Genomic DNA, 15,888 nt, shown 5'->3' on the forward strand with positions numbered 1-15,888 from the left:
CTGCCAGATCCTGCCTTTACAGATGAGGAAACTGAGTCCTAGGGAAGAAAGTGCCTTGCCCTTGTCACAGGAATAGTAAATGAAAGCCCACCATCCACACTCACCCCCCTCTCACCCCATTCCAGCTCCTTGCCCCTGAGCCATACTAGGGAATCAACAGTCCCCTCAGTATTGTATTGCTAAGAAAGTGACTCAAGGAGAAAAAAAAAAAGAAGCTTGGAAGAGTCCATGGATCTGGCCAAGCTTATGTGAAAGAATCCTAATGAAGCTGCCCCAGCCCCAACACTCTCTAACTCCGTTATGGGCCCTTCTGAACAGCAGGCACATCCTGATTTAACCACACAATCTGACTTTAACCACACCTCAGATCCCCAGACTCAATACAGTCACTGCCCCCAGATCCACTTCACATATTAGAACCAGCATGTTCTTGTACTCAGCCACAACCACATCATCCCTTTAGCCCGACAGGACCACAATACCTAACTATCCATCTGACCAGACAGGACCACAATAGCTGGCCAATCAGAAAGCAGCAGGACCAGGATGTTTGACCACCAAACTATACGAGGGACCCCTCCCCATTACTTAATCCCTTAACAAATCCCTCCTGCCTTTTAATATTCATAATTTCTGTTATATAATCAGCATCAGTATACTATACATTTGCATGTGTTGTCTTCCTAAGCTGCTGGTTCCTCTTGGAACCTATCCTACTTCTGAGGGGCATCAGTCCTCAGTAAATGCCTGTACTTGAACAGCAGTGGTCAGACTCTGAATTCTTGAGAAGGTGCCGCTACAACACCATGACGTATGTGTGGAGGAAAGACTAACTGAGAGCACTTTGAAAATGATCAACATTAGTTTACAAGATGATAAGAAGGAAGGAAAGTTTCCTTCTGAACCACACAGATCATACAGTGAACTCCTCTACTAGACTGTGGCCTCTCTGAAGGCAGGGCAGGGGCTTTCTTTTCCCCTCTTTTGCAACCCCAGTGTTTGCACAATGCCTAGCACATAGCAGGCACTTGATAAATGTTTACTGATAAACACATGTTCCTTAAGCATCAAGCTTCCCTGAAGAGATGCTTACAATCCAGTGGGGAGAAGGTTCATTATTTAAAGGATCCTGAGATTTCATCCTCCTGTTTCTCCCTCTATCCCTGCAGCTCACAGCTCAGGGATTTACTGTCATCTTGGAGAGTTGTGGAGGCTGGGTCCACCTCTGCTGCCAGTCAGTGATCAGCCCCTCCTCTTGGCCTGTACAGATTAGAAGGACCCTATGTTCACTGGTGGAGACACTAGACGACAGCTCCACCTTCATGCCATCAGGAGGCTTCAGTAGAAGGCATGAGGGCACCAGAGGGCATGGTCAATCATATTGCTCCCACCTACCACTCTCTCTCCAATAAAGGGAGACCTGGGAGTCATCAACCCCCTCTTCCATGTGCCTGCCCTCTTCTCCACCCAATCTTTGAGAAGTTCTGCACATAAGAATGATAAAAAGAAGGCAGCTTTCCCTGCACAGTTAAAGAAGAGTATCTTTTCAAAGCCACTCCCTCAATTCTTAGAGATACAAACTGCAAAAACCTCCTGTGACTATTGTTTAACTACAAAAAAAGCAAAAATTAAGAAACAACCATTTTAACATAGAGATGGTCATCCAACAATGACCATGACACATGACGATGTCAGTTCAATTCATCTCAACACTCATTAAGCATTTGGTCGATGTAAGAAACAGAGATCCAGGAAGGTCTGGGTTCAAACTTTGCTGTGACACATACTGGCTGTCCCCGCCTGAGGAAGCCACTTCTCCTGTAAAAGCCCCATACAGCTCTCTAAAGCTGCAAACTGCCAGTCTTCATTGGCAGACAAAGCTCCTTCTCCAAGAGTTTATGCCGACAGGTCCTGCCTCAGATAATGCAGTTTGTCAAAGCGTGAGGCACCAGGAGCCAAAGACAAGAAAAACAGTCCCGGGGTGGGGTGGGGTGGGGGAGTGCCGAGGGAGGAAGAGTGCAAAAATAAGGAAGTAGATAATAAGTAATCTGGAAGGTGGGAGGGAAGAGTTTGAGCTGGGGGGCGGGGTCAGGAAAGGCTTCCCCTTGACTAGCCGGAGAAATGGAAGGCAGACCGTGCAAAGGGAGGGGATGATGGTCATATATTTCAGGGAGCAAGGAAGCCAATTTGATGCAACATGAAGGCATGGGGGGTGGGGGGAGAGCAGAAAAAAAAGTGCCAAATTGTGAAAGGCTTTGAATGCCAAACGGAGAAATTTGGTTTTTATTAGACGTAGTCCCAAAATAGATCTTCCTAAGGCAGAGAATGTTGATACGCTCGGATGACCTCAGCGATTTCCAGGGGGCCTAAAATAAATAAATAAAGACTAGGAAAGTAAGTCCAACAGCAACAACTGGCGTTAAACACTTGAAGTTTCGCAAAATACTTCAGGTGATATTTTATCCCCCCAATAACCCTTAAGGTGGGGGTTATTACGCTTCCCATTTTAAAGATGAGGAAACTGAGGCTGAACAAAACCATTAAGTGGTTTGTGTGGGGGTCACCTAGAGATGAAGTGTCGAAGTGGGATATGAACTCAGGTATTCCTAGCTCTGCTCTATCCACTGCACCATCTAGCTGGAATGCAAAGAGGAAGAATGTGTGGTACCCAGGTGATGGTGAACATAGACAACTTATCCCATCTCTCTCTCTCTGTCTCTCTGTCTCTCTCTCTGTCTCTGTCTCTGTGTCTCTGTCTCTGTCTCTGTGTCTCTGTCTCTGTCTCTCTCTCTCTCTCTGTCTCTCTGTCTCTCTCTCTCTCTGTCTCTCTCTGTCTCTCCCTGTCTCTCTGTCTCTCCCTGTCTCTCTCCCTCTCTCTGTCTCTCTCTCTCTCTGTCTCTCTCTGTCTCTCTCTCTGTCTCTGTCTTTCTCTGTCTCTCTCTCTGTGTCTCTCTGTCTCTCCCTGTCTCTCTGTCTCTCTCTCTGTCTCTGTCTTTCTCTGTCTCTCTCTCTGTGTCTCTCTGTCTCTCCCTGTCTCTCTGTCTCTCTCTCTGTCTCTGTCTTTCTCTCTCTCTCTGTGTCTCTCTGTCTCTCTCTGTCTCTGTCTCTGTCTCTGTCTTTCTCTCTCTCTGTGTGTGTCTCTCTCTGTCTCTGTCTTTGTCTCTCTCTCTCTGTCTCTCTCTCTGTCTCTGTCTCTGTCTTTCTCTCTCTCTGTGTGTCTCTCTCTCTCCCTCTGTCTGTCTCTCCCTGTCTCTCTGTCTCTCCCTGTCTCTCTCCCTCTCTCTGTCTCTGTCTCTCTCTGTCTCTCTCTCTGTCTGTCTCTCTGTCTCTCCCTCTCTCTGTCTCTCTCTCTGTCTCTCTCTCTGTGTCTCTCTGTCTCTCCCTGTCTCTCTCTGTCTCTCTCTGTCTCTGTCTTTCTCTCTCTCTCTGTGTCTCTCTCTGTCTCTGTCTTTCTCTGTCTCTGTCTCTGTCCCTCCCTCTGTCTGTCTCTCTCTCTCTCTCCCTCTCTCTGTCTCTCTCTCTGTCTCTCCCTCTGTCTGTCTCTCTCTCTCCCTCTCTCTGTCTCTCTCTCTCTCCCTCTGTCTGTCTCTTTCTCTCTGTCTCTCTGTCTCTCTCTCTCCCCTCTCCTCTCTTCTCACCTTTCTCTTTATCTCATTAGTACATAACTGTGGACAATAATCTGGTCCCATGAAGTAGTAAAACTCCTAACATTAACATACCATGCTTAAAGGTTTACAAAAAGCATTACCCTAACATTCCTGTAATAACATTTGACTCATCCACCACTCACTGGTCTGATAACTTCTGCAATTCAAAGTCCTCCAGGGAACAGGAAAAAAGCAAAGAAAGCTTCCCAGAGATCAGTGTAGATGGGGCAAAGGGAAGCAGTGAGTGACCTAACAGAAAGACCAATGACCCTGGAATCACAGGCTCTGGGTTCAAATACTGCAGCTGCCTGCTGTCTCTGTGACTCTGGGCATGTGGCTGGACCTCAGTTCCCTAATCTGAAAATGAGGGGGGTGTACCGGAGACAGCCAGTAGACAAATAAGGAGGTTTACTGTAAAATAGCCAACCATAGGATGACCTGAGTCATGAGGTCAAGCCACACCCAACTCTGAGAATTTCTTCTTCTATAAAATGGGTGTGGTTGCCTCTGAGGCTTCGCCCAGCCCTAGATCTATGGGGGGTGGGGGAGGAAGGAGCCCACCTGAGGTCTGTCCTCTCATCCTCCTCCTCCTCCTCTTTCTTCTTCATCTTCTTCTTCTTCTCTCTCTGTCTGTCTCTGTCTCCTCTCTCCAGTCTTTCTCCTCTATCTCATCTATCTGTCTGTCTGTCTGTCTCTGTCTTTGTCTCTCTGCTCTCTCTTTTCTCCCCTATCTCATCTCTCTCCCTTTTTTATTTCTCTCTCTTCTCTGTCTCTGTCTATCTCCCCTCCCGTCTCTCTCTCTCTCTCTCTCTGTCTTTGTCTTTCTCGGTCATTTTTCTTGGTGCATTGTTATATAGGCAGCGTCCTCAGGGCTGCACTAAATGTCCGTGTGTACTCTTTGTGCCCAAAGGAACAGAACTGGTCAGATGTCCTTGGAAGCACCCAAATTAAACAGGATGTTATCAAACCGTAAAGGGCCTTGGGTTTGGAGCCATGAGGCCTGAGGTGAGCTCCCAGCTCTGCTCCTTACCTCAGGCAACCTATTTAAGCTCTCTGGGTCTTGGTCTGTCCTCTTGTTAAAAAGGAGCATAATCTAATAGGCTCATTACATACACATTATGGAATATTTATGCCTTGTGAACCTTCAGCTCTGTGTAAAGATATCTTTTTACATGACTCTTGTTGCTTTTATGGGGCTTAGAGCAAGTCCAGGTAAATCTGTGTCAGACGCCATGGTAAGACTGCGGGATGATTCTCCCTAAGGTGAGGAGAACATCAAGTGTGGCACTACATACACACATCTATGTGGCAGAGTAGAAAGCACTCTGCCTATGGAGTGAAAGGACCTGGGTTCAAGTGCTGTCTCAGGGGCTGGCTCCCCTTGTCACTTTGGTCAAGTCAGTCAGTTAGCATTTATGAAGAGCCTACTGTGTGCTGGCATAAATGCTAAGGGCCACTGTCTCCCTCAGTCCCAGCCTGTAAAAGGAGGGAGGTGGTATCTTCCAGGTCACCCAGCCCTACCGCCTCATTGTACAGAAAAGGAAGCTTAGGCCCAGAGAGGGTAAATGACTTTTCCAAAGTCACATTCCCCAAGAGATGCAGGATTCAAACCCAGGGCCTGCTTCTGACTCCCATTTCGGTGTGTTATCTCAGCCCCTCTCTGGGATACTTGTGGAGGTTTCATTATAGTCAAAGGAGAAGTTGTCAAAGATGGCAGGGCTAAGTGGATGATTTCCAGGTAATGCTCAGGAGAGACGTTTCAGAAATAGTATTGGAACAGTAAGGGAAAAAAAAAAATCAAGAGATATTGGAGACAACCAGGAGCCTGGAAAAAGATACTGTTCCAACCTAGAAACAAAGAAAACAGAGAAGGAGGTGCATAAATATTTAACAGGCCAGGCTAGTGACTTAAAGCTTTGTCATCTAGGCGTCCATCTCAAGCCTTTAATTTCTGGATTGTTCCCTATTCAGGATTTTCATTGATCCCAAATGGAGACCCAAGGGAGAGTGATCAGAAATGGGAAGAGCCCAAGAAGGAACACCGCCGTGCTTCTGACATTGAGGTTATCACTAGGCTAGTCATAGAATGAGATTGGCAAACATCTAGCGAGCCCTGGTCTGCTCAAGGCATGGTGCTAGGCACTCTGGGAGCGGGTATGCCACACCCCTCAGTACTATAGGCAAAGATCCCCATTCTCCTGAGGCCAAGTAAAACATGGGAAGAGATTCAAAGGAGCTTAAGGAGATTCAGGAAATAGTTTCAGTGACAAACTGGCCCCCAAATCAATTCAGTTAAAAGCATTTACTCAGGCCTACCATGTGCCAGACACTGTACTGGGGGATGGAAATACAGAAACTCAATTAGGAGAGTCCCTTCCCTGGTGTCAAGCTTGAATTCTTTTAGAGGGACCTGTCATGCAAACATAATTAAACATAAATGCAGCCCATGAAAGCTCTGAGTCTCCTTTCCCCAATTCCCAATCTGACAGATGAGTCTTGGACCTTAGAACAAGACTATTTCTTCCCCTCATGTTGCTTGAGCAGCCTGGAGCAGCTGGAGATGGGCTAAGGGATGAAGGCACTGTCATTAGTTTGGTTAGCCAGCCTTGAGTAGCTTTTAGCAAGGAGTATTCACTAACATAATACAGAATGGAGGAAAAGTGAAACTAGTGACCTGCACAGCCCTCCCTCACTCAAAACAAAGTCAAGTACAAGTCATGTCATTATTTCTCTGATGGCATGGTCTTCTTTAGCAATGAAGGACAGACACACAGACACAGAATGGTTGGTATAAAATATCTACCCAAAAGTTTGTGATGCACTCTCCCAGTGTACACAGAGCCCAGGGGGAAAGTGGCCTCAAACCTTAAGGTGCAGATGGCAAAGCAGTAAGTCACACCTTGAGGTAGCCAGAAGTCCTTTGTGAAAATCTCAAGAAGGCCCCCTTAAACAAGAGTAGATTCTTTCCTGGGGTCCTTGTGAAGCCACCAATGTATATCCAGTCTGTCCTTTGCTCTCTGTGGAGACATCATCATCCGCTGATGGAGGAATCTCCTGGAGGATACTTTGAAGCCACCCATGAGAAGATGGGAAATCTAACATCCTCTGAATCTCTTGAAGCATGAAGGGTCTTCCTTGCAACTCTCTAAGTTTAAGTCTGTAGACCACATGTATCCCTGAGATACATGTGGGTCCCTCCTTTGTCACTTTGGGGAGTTTATTGTAGAGAAAAGTTTATGAGTTCAACCATAATTGCTTCAAGCTCCCAGTTAGGAGAAATTCCAACATTTAGTCAGAAGCTGAGCTCTACCTAACTGTTCTCTCATATCTTCTCTAGGTAATTCCTGGCTTCTTTGTAGCTGAGTCAAAAACTGAGGTTACTGGAAACATTAGGAGACTGAAATCACAGATTATATCATAGTTTCTGTGGCTAGACAGGCACTGGAAGGGGAAGTTGGAGAAAGAGAAGACTTTCTCTTGGATTTTCCCCCTGCGTATGAGTAGGTGGGTACATCTGATGGCATCAGCCTAGGTCTACTGCTTTGGTATACCTATAGAGCGTTTCCTCCTTCCCTCCACCTTTCTCCTATCTTTGCCTTGTCTCTTTCTCCTTTCTCTGGTTGCCTCAGAGCTGCTGGTTCTTGTCTTAGCCAGGTAGAACCCACTCTTTCTTTTCCACCTCCAACCCTTAGAATTCCTAGCAGATTCTGAGAAAGCATCTCCTTTTTATACAGATTTCTCAGGGCATGAACAGTGTCTCCCCTAGTGGCTCTGTTTGGTTAAGGAGGTGTGAAGGCCCTTATCCACACTGGGTTCTTCTGATCCATTCAGTCAAAAAGTCTTGTTACCTGAGAAAGGAAATTACTTTTCTTTTTTTATGTGTTTTTATTTTTTATTCTTATTTTCAGTTCCATATTGTCTTACTCCTTCCACCCCTTGCCCCCACCCACTGAGTAGGTAAAATATGCAACACCTATTATACATATGAGGTCATGTAAAACATATTACCATATTAGCTATGCTGAGAAAAAAATCAAGAAAGTGAAAAAAAATCTGCTTCAATCAATCTGCATTCAGAATTAATTCATCAGTTCTCTGTCTGGTGGTAGACAGGATTTTTCATCTTGCGGTCTTTGAAATTGTCTTGGATCATTGTATTGATTGGAACAGCTAAGTCTGTCACAGACCATCATCATACAGTATTGCTGTTACTGTGTGCTGTGTTTTCCTGGTTCTGGTCACTTCACTTTGCATTAGTTCAGATGAGTCTTCCCAGGTTTTCCTGAAATCATTTCCTTTGTCATTTATTATAGTACAATAATATTCCATCACAATCATATGCTACAAGTTGTTTGGTCATTTTCAAATTGATGGGCATCCCCTCAATTTCCAGTTCTTTGCCAGAAAGGTAAAAGCTTTTAGAATCTCTTAGCACCTGCCTAGCATGTAGTAGGTGCTTAATAAATGCTTATTGAAGGAATGAAATGGATGGGATAACCAATGGAACTCCATCCATAGAAGGAGTCAACACAAAGTCATTTGAGAGTGCAGAGGGGGTAGGACCTTATGTCAGAGACATTGAAAAAGACCTCCAGAAAAATGGAAAAGAAAGAGGCAAACATAAGGGGAAAAACCAGAGTGCATTTCCTTGTCTCCAGAATGTGGGAGGGAAGGGAAGGCAAGTTCCTAGGGAAAGGACCTCATCCTAGGACTACTGCTCATGTGCTAGAGTGGGATGAAGGGGGTGGAAAAGAGAGAAGAGCATGACCAGCTGTCATGGTGCTCCTTCTTGATGGATGTCACTAGATGAACAGAGAAACAGAACCCATAAGATCAATCAAGAATCATTGATTAAGCCTTACTGTGTGCCAGGCACTGTGTTACATGCTACCTACATACAAAAAAACAACAACAGCCCCTGTGATGAAAGAGTCCACCTTCTAATGGGGAAATGACATGTATGTATGTATTAGTAAGTATCTGAGGAATATACAGAGGCAGCTAAACGGTGCAACGTGTACAGTGTTCGACTTGAAGTTAGAAAGATCTGAGTTTGAGCTCTGCCTCAGACCTTTACTTGGCATGGTGATCCTGAGCAAGTCAGACTCAGGTTTCCAATCTGTAAAATGAGAATAATAACACCTATTTCAGAGAGTTATTGTGAAGACCAGAGAGATCTTAGGTAAAAGTGGTTCATGAACTTTCCAGTAATATATAAATTCCAGCTCTTATTCTATCCAGAGTAAACACAAGTTGCTTGGGGGACAAAGGGCATGAACATCTGGGGCAATTAAGAAAGGCTATATCTAGAAGGGGGTGCTAGAGTTTAGCTTGGAAGGAAACCAGGTACTCAAAGAGATGCTTGTCATATATGGCTTTAATGTCTGAACAAAACTGGATGTCCCCAAAGGAGGGCTTTGGTTATTGCTCCTTCCCTGGACCATTCCATCACCTCTAGTTTCTTATCAAAGCAAACTCTGACAGCGTGAGACAGGCTTGCCAATGAGACCTAGTGACCACCAGAGAACTGACACAGATGTAGTCACTAAGGCCTGTGTCCAGACTGAATACTACAGTGTCCTGGGTCAACTGTGGCACAGTCAGGGAAGACAAGCTAACTCCTATATGTGGGAAAAGCCAATTCCCATAACCCATTTAACAAGTCTGCTGAAGACCAGCACATGGACCAAGTGGTTTACATCACCCAGATGTAGGGTGACTCTTTGGACTAAGTAAGACCTTGGGCTACCTGCAATTTAGAAGGGGCAGGAGCAAAAAAAAGAAAGAAAGAGAGAGAAGGCTTTGTTGGTTATGCCTGCATGGTCAAATTCAATTTCAGATTTTACATACAAAAGCAGTATGACATTTATAGCCTGTTGGTCCACTACCTCAAGACAGTCTTTGTTGTCATTTATTGTTTTAAAAACCAGCATGTTGGGTAGATCCCATGCAATGAGCACATGGGAAGGCACAGACAAGAGTCACAGGATGGCCAGGCAGGAAGGGACAGTGGTCTGCCTGGTTGGCAAGAATCATCTCAGTGAGCTCACAGATCTCAGCTGTGAATATCTGTGAATAATCGTTTTTGATGTTTTCACCAGGGGCAAGAACTATTGAGGAAACTAGGCTGGGAACTCAGCATTTGTTTTTTAGAGGAGTTTCTTCTCCCCAGGAGGAAGGAGCAAGATCACAACGCCGAGCCAGTAGTAACAGGGCCTGCTGGGCTCCTTCTCCTGGTGTGGGGTGTTCTTAGCAGCTATCAGAATGCCTGATGCTTCAGGACTGAAAAGCTGTCTCCCGTTACTGATCTTCCTTAGGAGAGATGGAAGTGAGTGGCTACTTCCAATACTTTCCTCCTTTTTTCCCCTACAAGTCTGAAATCAGAGGCTGTCCTTGCTTTGTCCATGTCTGACCGGCTCATCTCCTGAGATAAAACAAAATGCCTTGGAAGCCCCATTTTCCCAAGCTGAGCAGACGGGAGTGTAACAACCGGCAAAATTGACTTGGTCTATTCATCTGCCTCAGCTGATGATGTTGGGGGCAGGGCTGGAGAATTGTTAGTCATCTGTAACAGGGGCAAGATAGTAGGAATGTGGCTATGGAGAAGCCAGTGGGAAACATATTGAACCAGCCATCCAAAGTCCTGGCATCTAGTCTTAGATTGCTTTAATTCCTTTTCTAGTTGTCTGGTTTTTGACTGATTGGTAATTGTGTCTTAACCATGAATGGATGTCTTAACTTTTCTTAACCTCAGTTTCTTAATCTCTTAAATGAGGATGTTGGATTAGATAGTGGACTCTTAACCTTGAGCAATTTCAGGGGTTCTGAAACTGGGATGGCAATAAATACACATTCATTCCTTCATAAATAAATAAATGAACCAATGGGTAGATAAGTGAATAAATACAAATTACATCTCTGTTTTCACTCATCATTGGTTTCCTTTGCAATTAATTGATATATTTCATTTTATACGCTCAGCAACAGGATTCCAAGCTGAGGTTCATTGTCTTTCTCAGACTGCCAAAGGGGTCCATGACCCAAAGAAGGTTCAGAATCCCTGGATCAGGCAAACCCAGCTGTTCATAGCTGTTTGTCCTTGAGTCACTTCCCCATATCCATCATGCTCGTAGTTCATCATAGTCATCAAAAGCTCTTCCTCTGACTTGGGATTGGTTCTGCAATGAATGACTGGTCCCACAGTGGAGAGGAACTCTCTTCTCCTCCTCACCCCCTCCCTTCCTTGAGTTCAGAGTGTACTCCACATCCAGAGCTTCCAACAAGGTAGCAAAGTCTCAAGAAAAGACTCTGACTTTGGGCCAGGCAAAAAAAAGCCTCATGAAAAAGTGGAATGAAGTCATGCTGTGGTGTCTTCAAACCAATGGTCTGAGGTGAGGCAGGCCCCCTGTGTTGACAGCTGTGATTTATGTGCCTTCAGAGTCACCAAACCAGCAAAATGCTGAGCATTTCACGTTTTGTTTTTAAAAATAGATGTCCTTTTCAGCTTTTCCTGTTGCTGGGGAAGTGTTCTTTCGGTTAGTAACAGAAAGCTAAATGTTCCTCTTTGAAGGAGAAGCATTTTGGCTTTTGTGGGTGTGTCAGAGCAATGAATGAAGGGGCTCAGTTATTCCCGAAGGTGGGCTTTGTACAGAGGGGTGGGCCACAAAACCAAGGAGAGTATTTCCTCAGCCCAGCAGAGCTTCATTCTAGAACAGAGCATCTGTTGATAAAGAGAATGTCCATCACACTGTCCCCCACCTCAGCCAGACATTTGGCTTTGTCTAGGCTTGGTGCTGAATTCTCCATGAAGATGTTTTATTGGCCCAGACCTTGTGGCCCCTGTGCCTAGCACGGTGCCATGGATCCAGCTGGGACTGAGAACGTTCTTTCTAAATAATTGAATGAAGATTTGTATGTAAGACGGCAGCCATTGGTGTTCAACTGGTCAGGATGGCACAGAATTTCTTACTGGATACTTCCTCTCCTATTTGAGATTTCTTGATGCACTCCTGTCTAGAAGAAAAGAGGAGAATGGCTAGTCCTTTCAGAGTTCAACTCTGAGCATACTAGCTGTCTGACCTTGGGCAAGTCCCTCTACCTCCCTGAGACACAGTGTCCTCACCTGTAACGTGAGGGAGCCTAATGCAATGGCCTTTGAGGTCCTAGTTCTCCAATCCTTTACTCATCCAAGTTTTGTGATGTTGTGATGGAGACAGCTACCATCTATGGCTTCTGTTCATTCTTCCATCCAAGAAAGCCTGGGCCATGCCACTGATCTTGTCCCAGCACCCTGCGGACTCTCTCTGAATCCAGCCTGTGTTGTTTCTTTTCATCAGAATGTGAGCTCACAGGGAGCAAGGACCAGCTCACTTTCCTCTTAGTAACCCCAGTGCAGAGAACACCACCTGGTACTAAGTTCCAGGCCATACTAAATGCTCCTCCATTCCTTTCAGTTCCATCCTGGTGACCCAGCAGATGTAACGTTGGCCTTGAAGTCAGGAAAACCTGAGTTCCAACACAGCCCAAGACACTAACTGGTTGTGCGGCTTTGAGCAAGGCCCTTGACTTATGTCTGCCTCTGTTTCTTCATCTGTAAAATGGGGATAATCATAATGTCAACCCTCCCAGGGTTGTTGTGAGGATTAAACGAGATAACATTTGTACAGTGCTTTACAAACATCAAAGTCCTAGCTACCACCATGGTCATTATCTCGCTATGGACTCCATCTATCATTGGGGGATGAGGAAAACGATGTAGGGCTGCAATTTCTTCTGGAAGGATTTCCACAAAAGAGCTATATATGTTTTTGTGGCAGAGATGGTGGCATGCTTTAGGAATATGCTTTTTGTTATTATTATTTTTTGCTAACATGGCCCTTTTCTGTGCATTACATATTGTAAGTAGCTAATGAACTGTTTTCGTCTAATACTGTGACTTTTAAAAACTCACCATCAAATAGTGGTTCCAATAAACATTGTGCCTCTTATGCAATCATTAGTCTTAGGACAGGAATCACGGGATTAATGAAAAAATTTGAGAAGAAACTGAGCAGGGTATCAATATCTTCATAAGTCATGGCTGGTTTGGGCGCAACCTCACTGACTTTGAATTTTTTTTGCTGGCACTTTCATTTGGTTGAAGCAGTGTCCAGTCCTCTGGGAAATTCAAATAAAAGTTAGTGGTGAGATATCATGTTTATACCTTATATTTATGCTTTCATACCTCTGGGGATTTTAGTTACAGTAAAACTCTTTAAAAGAAAAAAATGGACCTAAATTAAATTTTTCCCCTAGATATTTCTCTTGTTCCAAATGGCTTGCTCTCAAAAGTAAGTTGTGTTTTTCAGGTGCAGTTTCCCTGCAATCACTGGAAAATCTGTTCCATGGTAACTGACTGTATCTGTAGCCCTTTGGACCAGAGTGTCCAGTTGACCTAGAACCAGTAGTAATACCTTATCAACTCAAAGCACATGTTGACTGATATGCTGTTGAAAGCATCTTAATATCAACTTAAGGACATAGTTCAGCAAACGTGAAGTCCCTACTCTGTGTAAAGTGCTATCTGAGGGACCTGAAGACAAAGGAAGTTTGGATAAGGATGAAGTACCTTCCCTTGTGAGGCACACAGATCATGGCGGGGAGAGGGTTAAGAAATCCTCAGAGATGACCACAGTGCTCCATATAACACAAATATATTGGAGAGGTGTAAAATAAAGCACCCTGGGAGGTGGGCAGAGGGGAGAGTTGTTCCTGAGACGGGGTGAGTGTTCAAGGAAGACTTTCTGTAGGAAATGACATTTGGAAGGAAGCTAGTTGTATAGGGAACTGTGGTTCAAAAGATCTGAATCCAAATTCTCCTTTAGAAACTTACTAGCCATGTGACCCAGGACAACGTCACTTAACTCCTTCATGCCTTGGTTTTCTCATATATAAAATATGGGGGTACTGGACAAGATGGCCCCAGTTTAACTCTTGATATGTGATTCTATAAATTGGGCTTTAAAGGATGGGAAAGAATCCCAACTGAAAAGGAGGAAGGGCATAGGAAACAATGGGGAAAACAAAACAAAACAGGAAGGTGGAAAGGAGTGAGGCATTTCAGGTGATACAAAGCAGTCCATGCCTGAGTAGTTAACCAATCAGTGCATTAACAAACATCTGCTCTGTGCTAGGTATTATTCTGAGTCTGAATATAGAAAGAAAAAGCAATAACAGTTCCTACCTTTCAAGAAGCTTACATTCTAATGGGAAGAGATAGCACACATACTCTGTGCCAAGAAGTGGACGACATTCTGGAGATAAAAATAGATATTTGTCAAGGAACTGACACACCCGTCGAAGGAGGAAGCGCCATAGCAAGGGAGGCTCATAATCAAGTTCAAGTCATGGCAGATGGAAAGGGTAGGTTTATGCAGGGAAGATGGCAAGACCATTGGATGGCCTCTGAACAAGAGGATAATGAGTCCAAGGGTTAGTGTAGAGTGGGGCTGTAGCTAATCCTCCAGGTGAGCATCCAGTTGAGATTTGGTATTCTGTGTCTGTGGAAACTACACAGGACATTTAGTTGAAGAAGGAAAAAGTTCATGGCTACCTTCAATAACCAAAAGTGCAGTTGATGGGTTGGGACATCAAGAAAGAAAGGTATATTGGTACACACAAAATAAATATGTGGTAACTTTGGAGGACAGGCTACAGAAACTGAGGGGATAAGCATAGCCTTCACATGGAAGGTGTTTAATCAGTGCCTTCACACAAAGCTGACATGAGTAGTCTCCATCATTAGTATAAAAGTATCAACAATTTTCTGATCATTTCTCTCTCTTGTCAGATCTTTTTCAGTTGTATCATATCTGCTCTTTTTAACCAAAAATCCTCTGAAATATTTCTGATATGCACAATTGCCTCTGATGGCATAGAAGCTCTTTGTTTTGCTTATGTAAGAACTAAAGTCGCAGAGACAAAAAGCATGCTGGGAAAGGTGGTACAACTATGCAGGATTTTAAAGCAACAAAAAGTCTATGCTCAACATAGCATCCATTAGAGACAAAATAATTACTGAATAACCCAATTATTATCCAGTTTCCACCTTAATTTAACTCGGCAATTATCTGCACTTACGCATTCCTTTTATCACTTAAAGGTTTAAGTCACAATGAAAACTACCAAAATAAGTATCTGTCGAAAGCATTTCTTCCTGCTGATTCTTTGGGTGTCCTGTTCTCTTCTCCCCATGCCCTCCAGTGCTCAAATTCTTCTGGTTTCAGAGACATTTAATGCCCATGAAAAGAAATGGGCACACACGAGATCATATATGCCTAGTGTTTAGCATCGGACTTTGTTGAATAAATGGCTATTTTGCTCTTTCTTCTTTAGGAAGTCACTGGAGTGTGAAATAGCTCCTAATAGTGTTTGTACTATAGAAATGTGGCAGTCATGTTTGATTCTCCAAATTTCCAACAACCAGGCAACTGTCAGAGAAGACTCATGAAGATTCTGTCTCTCTGTCTCTGTGTGTGTGTCTCTCTCTTTCCCTTTCTCTGTCTTTCCTGTGTTTCTTTCTCTGTCTCTGTCTCTGTCTCTGTCTTTTTCTCTTTCTCTTTCTGTCTCTCTGACCCAATTCTAAAATGCAGTGTGTCATAATGGAAAGAGCCCTGAGTTCCAGGTCAACATACCTGGGTTCCAACTCTAGCCCTGACATCAAGCTACGTTGTGCCAGTCATATAATCTCTTGGGCTTTGGTTATCCCAAAAGAAGGTTAAACAAGACACCTCAGTGAGTGTTTGTGCCTGATTCTCCCTCACAACAGAAATTCCTTCTGAAAGTCCATTAGTTATTGCCTCCAATTTCTGTGATTGTGGGTATTTACCCTACCCATTTCTTTTTTTCACCACATCAACCTCCATGTTCCTTCTTAAACAGCCCTCACTTGGCATCACATCACACTTCTCTTGGTTAGCTTACTTTCTTTGCTCAACTTTACACTGGATGTGACTTATTGGGAGTTTAAGATAAAGACTGGGAAATGCACTTCCTTGACTGTTACCTGGGCTGCTGCTGCGGGTTCTAGATTTATCCCAACATCATATATTTTTAAGCACCTACTATGTGTCAGCCACTGTGCTATATTCTGAGACTAGAAAGACAAAATTCAATCCATCCTTCCCTCAATATAAGCTTCTTGAAGGCATTTTGTATATACTGATGTATGTATGTGTTCTCTTCCCCAGTAGGATGTAAGGTC

The 15,888-nt window shown here is 44.1% G+C and overlaps 1 long non-coding RNA gene across 1 annotated transcript; it reads right to left on the reverse strand.

Moving 5' to 3' along the window:
• Positions 1-9,082: 9,082 nt before the first annotated feature.
• LOC140532411 (uncharacterized) lies at positions 9,083-15,556 on the reverse strand. The gene is made up of 3 exons (XR_011976504.1): positions 13,870-15,556; positions 12,598-12,803; positions 9,083-11,660 (listed from the first exon to the last, which is right to left on the reverse strand). It is a non-coding gene; the product is annotated as an uncharacterized lncRNA (long non-coding RNA).
• Between the last annotated feature and the right edge of the window lie 332 nt (positions 15,557-15,888).

Source organism: Notamacropus eugenii, chromosome 3, assembly GCF_028372415.1.
Source record: "Notamacropus eugenii isolate mMacEug1 chromosome 3, mMacEug1.pri_v2, whole genome shotgun sequence".
Classification (NCBI taxonomy): Eukaryota; Metazoa; Chordata; class Mammalia; order Diprotodontia; family Macropodidae; genus Notamacropus; species Notamacropus eugenii.